This window comes from Pan paniscus, chromosome 1, assembly GCF_029289425.2.
Source record: "Pan paniscus chromosome 1, NHGRI_mPanPan1-v2.0_pri, whole genome shotgun sequence".
Lineage (NCBI taxonomy): Eukaryota > Metazoa > Chordata > Mammalia > Primates > Hominidae > Pan > Pan paniscus.
Genome location: NC_073249.2, coordinates 100422051 through 100429293, shown reverse-complemented (window position 1 = coordinate 100429293; position 7243 = coordinate 100422051). Strand labels below are relative to the sequence as shown.

General features: G+C 39.2%; 1 pseudogene; it reads left to right on the top strand.

The window, feature by feature from the left end:
* Positions 1 to 830: 830 nt before the first annotated feature.
* LOC134730699 (protein FAM91A1-like) lies at positions 831 to 5760 on the top strand (annotated as a pseudogene).
* Positions 5761 to 7243: the final 1483 nt, after the last annotated feature.

The following is a 7243-nucleotide window of genomic DNA, read 5'->3' as shown; positions in this document are numbered from 1 at the left end:
ATGTATACCACAGAATGATAGCAGCCAGTCTGATTGCATCACTTGATTTCAAAATTAAATATTAGCACTCAGTAGTGAAACTACATGTATCTCCAACTCTGGAAGCCCCAGGCAAGATACTCCTATTTCCTGCAGGGAAACAGATCTATAAGCAGGGCAGCAGTCTCACACACGTACATTCCTGGGAAACCCAAGGAAACAATGATAGTGACGCAGGGCAGGCGAGCCCCAAAACTGGTTTGTAGCCTGGGAAATTTCTCCCAGACTGTAGTTTCCTTGGCTTTGCCAAGGAAAGAATTCAAGGGCAAGCCGCTGGTGAGAGAAAGCAACTTTTATTGAACTGGTGCTGCTACTTGCAGAGCAGGGCTAACCCATAGGCAGTGTGCCCAGAGTTGGTGCCTGTGGGCTGCTAGCTAGTTGTATTTAGACCCACTTTTAATTACATGCCAATTAAGAGGTAGGTTATTCAGAACTTTCTGGAAAAGGGGCAGGGAGTTTCCAGAACCGTATAAAGTAACTTCCAGGCCATTGCCAAGGTGTGTTGCCATGACATTTGTAAACTGGCCATGGTCCCAGTGGTAGTGTCTTTATGCTCATAAGCAGTGAGGGCAACTAGAGGTCACTTTCATCATCATCTGCTGGTTTCAGCAGGCTTCTTCATGGCACCCTGTTTTGACCAGATGCTACTCTATTCAATGGGATTGTGACTGCAAAACAAGTCCTTCTGGTCTCCTACCTCTTATCCCCATCTGAGATTATATACTCCTCCTTAATCTTAAGGGGCTTGCAGAAGGGTGGAGGTTCATCTTCTGTAACTGCTTCCTGCTGATATTACGGGCATAGATCCTGCCTAGCACTGGAGAAGTAAAGTCTCTGGATACCTGTTGTAAAAGGCTCAAAGCCAGGATGTCTTTATTTTCTGGGTCAGAAGAAGGGATGGGTTGAAAGCCTTGTGCCAGCATCATCTTTACATAGAATTATTGTAATCTAGAAGACACAAACTTTACAAGGAGGTTAAACAAGCAAGGACCAAAGATTAATAATAACAAGATATCTGTTAAAGGTCCTAGGAAGGGTAAAAACCAAGTGTCTGCTGGTAGAGATTCCATTATTGAATTCCATCAGCAGGGCAAAGCGGTAAGAGAGAAAACATTATAATTAAGAGTAAGAGAAAAACTTTCATGCTCATCCACAGCATCATGTTATTAATATTTATCTGTGCATTTGCAAAACAATAGCTTTAAGTCTTCTGGGAGTTTGCAAGTATAGGTCATGGCATCTTTCTCTGACATCTGTGAGGACTCATAAGAATCTTTGAGGCTGGGCACGGTGGTTCATGCCTGTATTCCCAGCACTTTGGGAGGCTGAGGCAGGCATTTCACAAGGTCAGGAGTTTGAGAGCAGCCTGGCCAACATGGTGAAACCTCATTTCTACTAAAAATACAAAAAAAAAAAAAAATTAGCCAAGTATGGTGGCACGTGCCTGTAATCCCAGCTACTCAGGAGGCTGAGGCAGGAGGATTGCTTGAACCCAGAAGGTGGAGGTTGCAGTGAGCCAAGATCGAGCCATTGTACTTCAGCCTGGGCGACAGAGCAAGACTTCATTTAAAAAAAAAAAATTAACTTTGGAGTTTAACAGCAGTGGGAGTGCTTAATAATGCCTGATAGGGACCCTTTCCATTTTGGTTATAATTGATTCTTGGGGGATCCTTCTTTCTAAGTTTTTAGTAAGACTAAGTCTCCTGGTTGAATGGGGGAGTTAATCCTTTTCCTTGTGGGAGGTTACGTTTCATTTCCATATGATTGAAGGGCCTTTTGAACCTGGCCTAAGTTGATAATCTATGTGTCTCTTCATCAAACAGAAGGTCTAAAGTTAAAAAGGGCCTTCCGAGCTGCTCAGGCGACCCAGTGCTCCGTTGGCCCGGGCCGCGCTTAACTGTCGGGAGCCCAGGCCATGGGGCAGCCCAGGCTTTCTTCCGTGTGAGGCTCCGGGCCTCCCGCGGCGCTCCGCTGATGGGCTGCGGGCGGGCAGGCGGGAGGCGTAGCGTGGGTCGTGGTCGCGGCCCCCGCCGCCGGCCCTGGCGGCGGCATCATGAACATAGACGTGGAGTTCCACATTCGGCACAACTATCCCTGGAACAAGTTGCCGGCCAACGTGAGGCAGTCATTAAGTGGAGATGGCTCATCATGGAGGTCTTCAGAGGAGGAGCTTTGTCTTCAAAGCTGAGGAGGAGGAAATACAGGAAGTATTGGTCTTGCTGTTCAGAGTGGCAGAGGAGAAAGAAAATCCCAGCCGTCTTGGAAATTCACAGAGAGAATATGAAAATCAGGTTGTCTGTACAGTATCTGCAATCAGTTACGATACAGAAATAACTTAAACATGTCAAGAAAGATGAACGCAGATACTATGAGGAACTGCTAAACTACAGCCGAGATCATCTCATGCTGTACCCTTACCATCTATCGGATACTATGGTGAAGGGCTTGAGGATAAATCACCATTTTCATATTACCCTGGGATTACGGAGGATATTATGAACAGTGAGAAAAGTTATGATTCATTGCCCAATTTTACTGCTGCTGACTGTCTAAGGCTTCTTGGCATAGGAAGAAACCAGTATATTGATCTTATGATTCAGTGTAGATCATCAAAAAAATTCTTCAGAAGGAAAACAGCCGGTGATCTTCTACCAATAAAGCCAGTGGAAATTGCCACAGAGGCGTGGTGGGTGGTGCAGGCTGGATGTATCACAGAAGATGACATCAAGATATGCACTTTGCCTGAGAAATGTGCTATTGATAAGATCATCGATTCAGGCCCTCAATTCTCAGGATCACTAGATTACAATGTAGTACATAGTTTGTGTAACAAAGGATTTGTTTATCTGGATGTACCAATGTCTGATGACAGTTGTATAGCTGTTGCACCTCTTGGAGGTTTTGTAATGAATTGAGTGCTTATTTTGATTATTTTGAAACTCTGCTCTATAAGATACTTGTTTCAATAGATGAGCACACAAATGTGGCAGAGCTTGCAAATGTCCTCGAGATTGACTTATCCCTGGTTAAGAATGCTGTTTCAATGTATTGCTGATTGGGATTTGCCCATAAGAAGGGACAAGTAATAAATCTGGATCAACTTCATTCATCATAGAAGATGAATGAAGTTCACCCGTAAACAGATTAAAGAATACCTTAGTTCCACAGAAGATGCTCTTGTCATGGGATGGAGGGGAATGTAGGAGTCCTATACAAGAAGCTTCATCGGCAACTGATACTGATACAAATAGTCAAGAAGATCCAGCTGACACAGGCAGTGTAAGCAGCCTGAGTCTGTCTACAGGACACACAAAGTGCATCGCATTCCTGTTTGACTCCACTCTTACTGCCTTCTTAATGATGGGATATCTTTCACCAGTTCAGAGCGCTGGTGAAGGAGAAGCACAGAGATATTTTGATCATGCACTTACTCTGAGAAACAATACTGTTTCTGCATCATAACAAAGATCTAGTTGTGCAAACTGCACAGCCAGACCAACCTAATTATGGTTTTCCTCTGGATCTCTTATACTATGAAAGCCTTCTTGGTCTGGACCCTGCAACTTGCAGCAGAGTTCTAAGCAAAAATTACATGCTGCTTGTTTCCATGGCTCTCCTCACCAATGAAATCTGGCCTGTCAGCAGCTGCACCCCTCAGCATAGTGGACCAGCTATCCCAGAAGTCAGCTCTGTTGGTTTAAACTGTACATTTATCATATCACTGGACAAGGACCACCATCCCTTTTATTGTCCAAAGGTACAAGACCTCAAAAACTGCCAGATATATTTCAGAGTTATGATCGATTGCTAATAACATCTTGGGGTCATGATCCTGGAGTAGTTCCTACCTCAAATGTGCTCACGATGTTGAATGATGCTTTAACACATTCTGCAGTTTTAATTCAGGGGCATGGTCTGCATGGAATAGGAGAAACTGTCCATGTCCCATTTCCATCTGATGAAACAGAACTACAAGGAGAGTTCACTCGTGTCAATATGGGTGTTCATAAAGCATTGCAGATACTAAGGAAGAGAGTGGACTTACAACATCTCTGCGGATATGTCACCAGGTTGAATGCTTCCAGCCAACTTGCAAATAGAAAACTCAGTGATGCTTCTGATGAGAGAGAAGAACCTGATTTAGCTTCTGGCTCAGATGTAAATGGGAGTACAGAGTTATTTGAAATGGTCATTGAAGAAGCAACTATAGATTCAGCAACAAAGCAAACCTCTGGTGCCACAACAGAAGCAGATTGGGTTCCTCTCGAGCTGTGCTTTGGAATTCCACTGTTCAGTTCCAAATTAAACCGGAAAGTATATAGGAAAATTGCTACACATGGCCTTTGCAGAAAAGAGAGACTTCAAAACCTCTTACATTCCAGTAGAAAACTCTCTCTGCAAGTCCTTAACTTTGTTCACTCATTCCAGGAAGGTGCTTCAACATTGGATATTCACACAGAGCCCAGTTTTTCAAGTTTGCTTTCACAGTCATCGTATGCTGACATGGGTGTTCCACTTCCTGCAAAAAAAAACTTAATATTTAAAGATGGTGTCTTATCAGAAGGGGGTAGACGGTCACCTTCCTCACTTCTTATTGCTAATCTCCATTTGCAATAATGTGGTTACACTGTTTGCTGCTCACACTTTCTGCCTTTTTTCTTTCTTAACGTTAGCTTTATAGTGTCAGCCACTAAAAAGCATCCTGCTGCTGTGGAGCAATTCTTGCTTAACTAATATTAAAAGTTTGGGGAACATATTCATGTTTTCTGAAGTTTTGCTCATTATTGCACATCTTATTGCAACAAAGGGCTTTTTAGCAGCCAGCACTGTATTTTTTACCTTGAGACAATCTACATTTCTTTTATAAAACTAAGTATATGCTTTATAGGTTTTATGATGATTATTACGTTTATAAGCAATCACTATGAAAATTGCAATGGTAATTTTATATGTTAGTTTATCAGACATAAATCTTGTTTAATTTTTTATTTTGTTACGTATACTTTGGGGGATCAAGGGAAGAGATGGAACTCTTCCTCTAAAAAGGCTTCTTGGTACTTAAAGTAGTAAAACTATAAAACAGTAAACATCCAGTATTGAGAGATGATATGATAGGGCATTATGAATTCCTAAGGGTGTCTAAATTATGTATGTCAGTTGGACATTGTAGAAGGTATGTAAATCAGCATAGTTATGTATAACTTAACCTTGATTTATAAGGTCTTAACTCAGATTATGACTATTCATTGACATCTCATGAGAAGCTTTAGAAAACTTTCTATTGTTAAACACCATTTATATGTGGACTTCTGTTGTCACTGACTTTGGGCTTTATATTTTCATAGAGTCTTTATGAAAAAAGTAGAATTTATTTTCCACTCTTGTAGCTATAGCTGCTGCACATTTTCACCCTGATTTATTTTTTTGTTTCTTACCTTTGATGTTTTCAAACCAAGGATTGTGATTTTAGGTTAGAATTACATATTAGAAGCATTAAGACTATGTCTTTGGATCAGAATGCTTTAGTGATTAACCTACTTTGAAGACATACTCTTAAGCAATCTGGATCTTAAATTTATGTGAATACTTTTTTAGAAAATGATAAAGAAAAATGGAATTACTTCAAAGTATTTCTTGAGTCATTGATTCTTTTAGCATCTCAAATGTTAATTAGAATAATTGGAATCACTTTTTAGACCTTTCAAGTTACCTTCCTTGGGAAGTTTGTGTAGTATTACAGTTCAGTTTAGCTCCTCTTATAGGGTAATGGTTTGCTCGTTTAAAACTGTAACCAAACAAACTGGTCAGACAAGTCATATCTAAAACACTTAAAATGTTAGAACGTTTGGGAATGTTATAACCTAAGCGTTTTTGCTGATAAATTTTTGTTATTTATAGACATTTGTGTATTCAACATACTTACTTCTGGAAATATATGCCTTTCCTAAAACTTAACCACACATCCACTACCATGGCCTATGTATAGAATTGAATATTTTGGACCATGTTATCTGTGGCACAGTCAGTGCTGTGTTTGAGGTAAATGCAGTAATGGTTAGTTTTCTACCTTGTCTTATAGAAGGTAGAAACCATGTGTATGTTATGTTTGTCTATAAAAGAAAAAATACTAATATTAAAAAATTTCTTATGACTGTGAGTCACTCACTTATTTTTCCAATAATTGATGTACATTCCTAGTGCCATTAGGTATGTATGTATGCAACTTTTACAGTTTTTCAGATGAAAGTTGTATTTTTTTAAATCAGGGCTCTTTAATCTCATTTTAATTTCCTTTGTTTGAATGAACTGTAGTTATTTTCTTTATTCCTATATTAACCATCTAAACCAACAGTAATGACATGTACACTAATAAAGAATTGAACATTTGTAGTTGTTGGCAGTGAGCCCAGTTGTTGGTGAATTTAAAGCTTAAAATATGGGAGTGATTTGCTGCTATATTTCTTTTGAGAGATAAAGGAAGAAGAAATGGAACCTAATAGTGATCATGAATTTTAGGGAAAGTACTGAAAAACCAAGGGGTTCCCTCAGGTTTCTTGTGTTGAATGAGGCAAGAGTAATCATCTGATTCTGAGCTGAAGACCTCTCGTACTCTCAAGGAGGGAGAGTGCATTTTTAGAGCTTTTACCAAAATGTGAAAAGCTGATGTTTGCCCTTTGCTTTGTGAATTTGGCTTCGTTTTGCTTACACATTAACTCATGTAATCTCTTAAATCTTACAAGTATTCATCCATTTCAACAAAAAGGTAAATTTAAAATGCAGACTTTGTTATTTGCCAAAAAAAGACTCATGAAAAATTTATATCCAATTATTTTCCAAATAGTTAATTTCATTTGGCTTTTTGCCATGTTCCTTCCTTTCTTTCCCCACTTCCTTAATGTAATTTAAACATTCTTTAGAAACCAAGAGGAAAAAAAGAACAAATAACAAAAAAGACACAGAATTTAATATTGTACAATTTCACATCTGAAATGGGTTTGAAGAAATGCAACTTTATATCATTAAAAAATATTATCATCTGATTTCCTTTATTTCTTTTTTAAATTATGTAATCAGATGATTTTATATTTTTGGGGAGGCAGAATACTGGTTTCTTTTACTTGATGTTTTCAGTTTTCTCTGTCATTCATGTTTCTTTTTTGTGTTCGGTGTTTCAAATACAAATTGTACTTAAAGGATTTTAAAA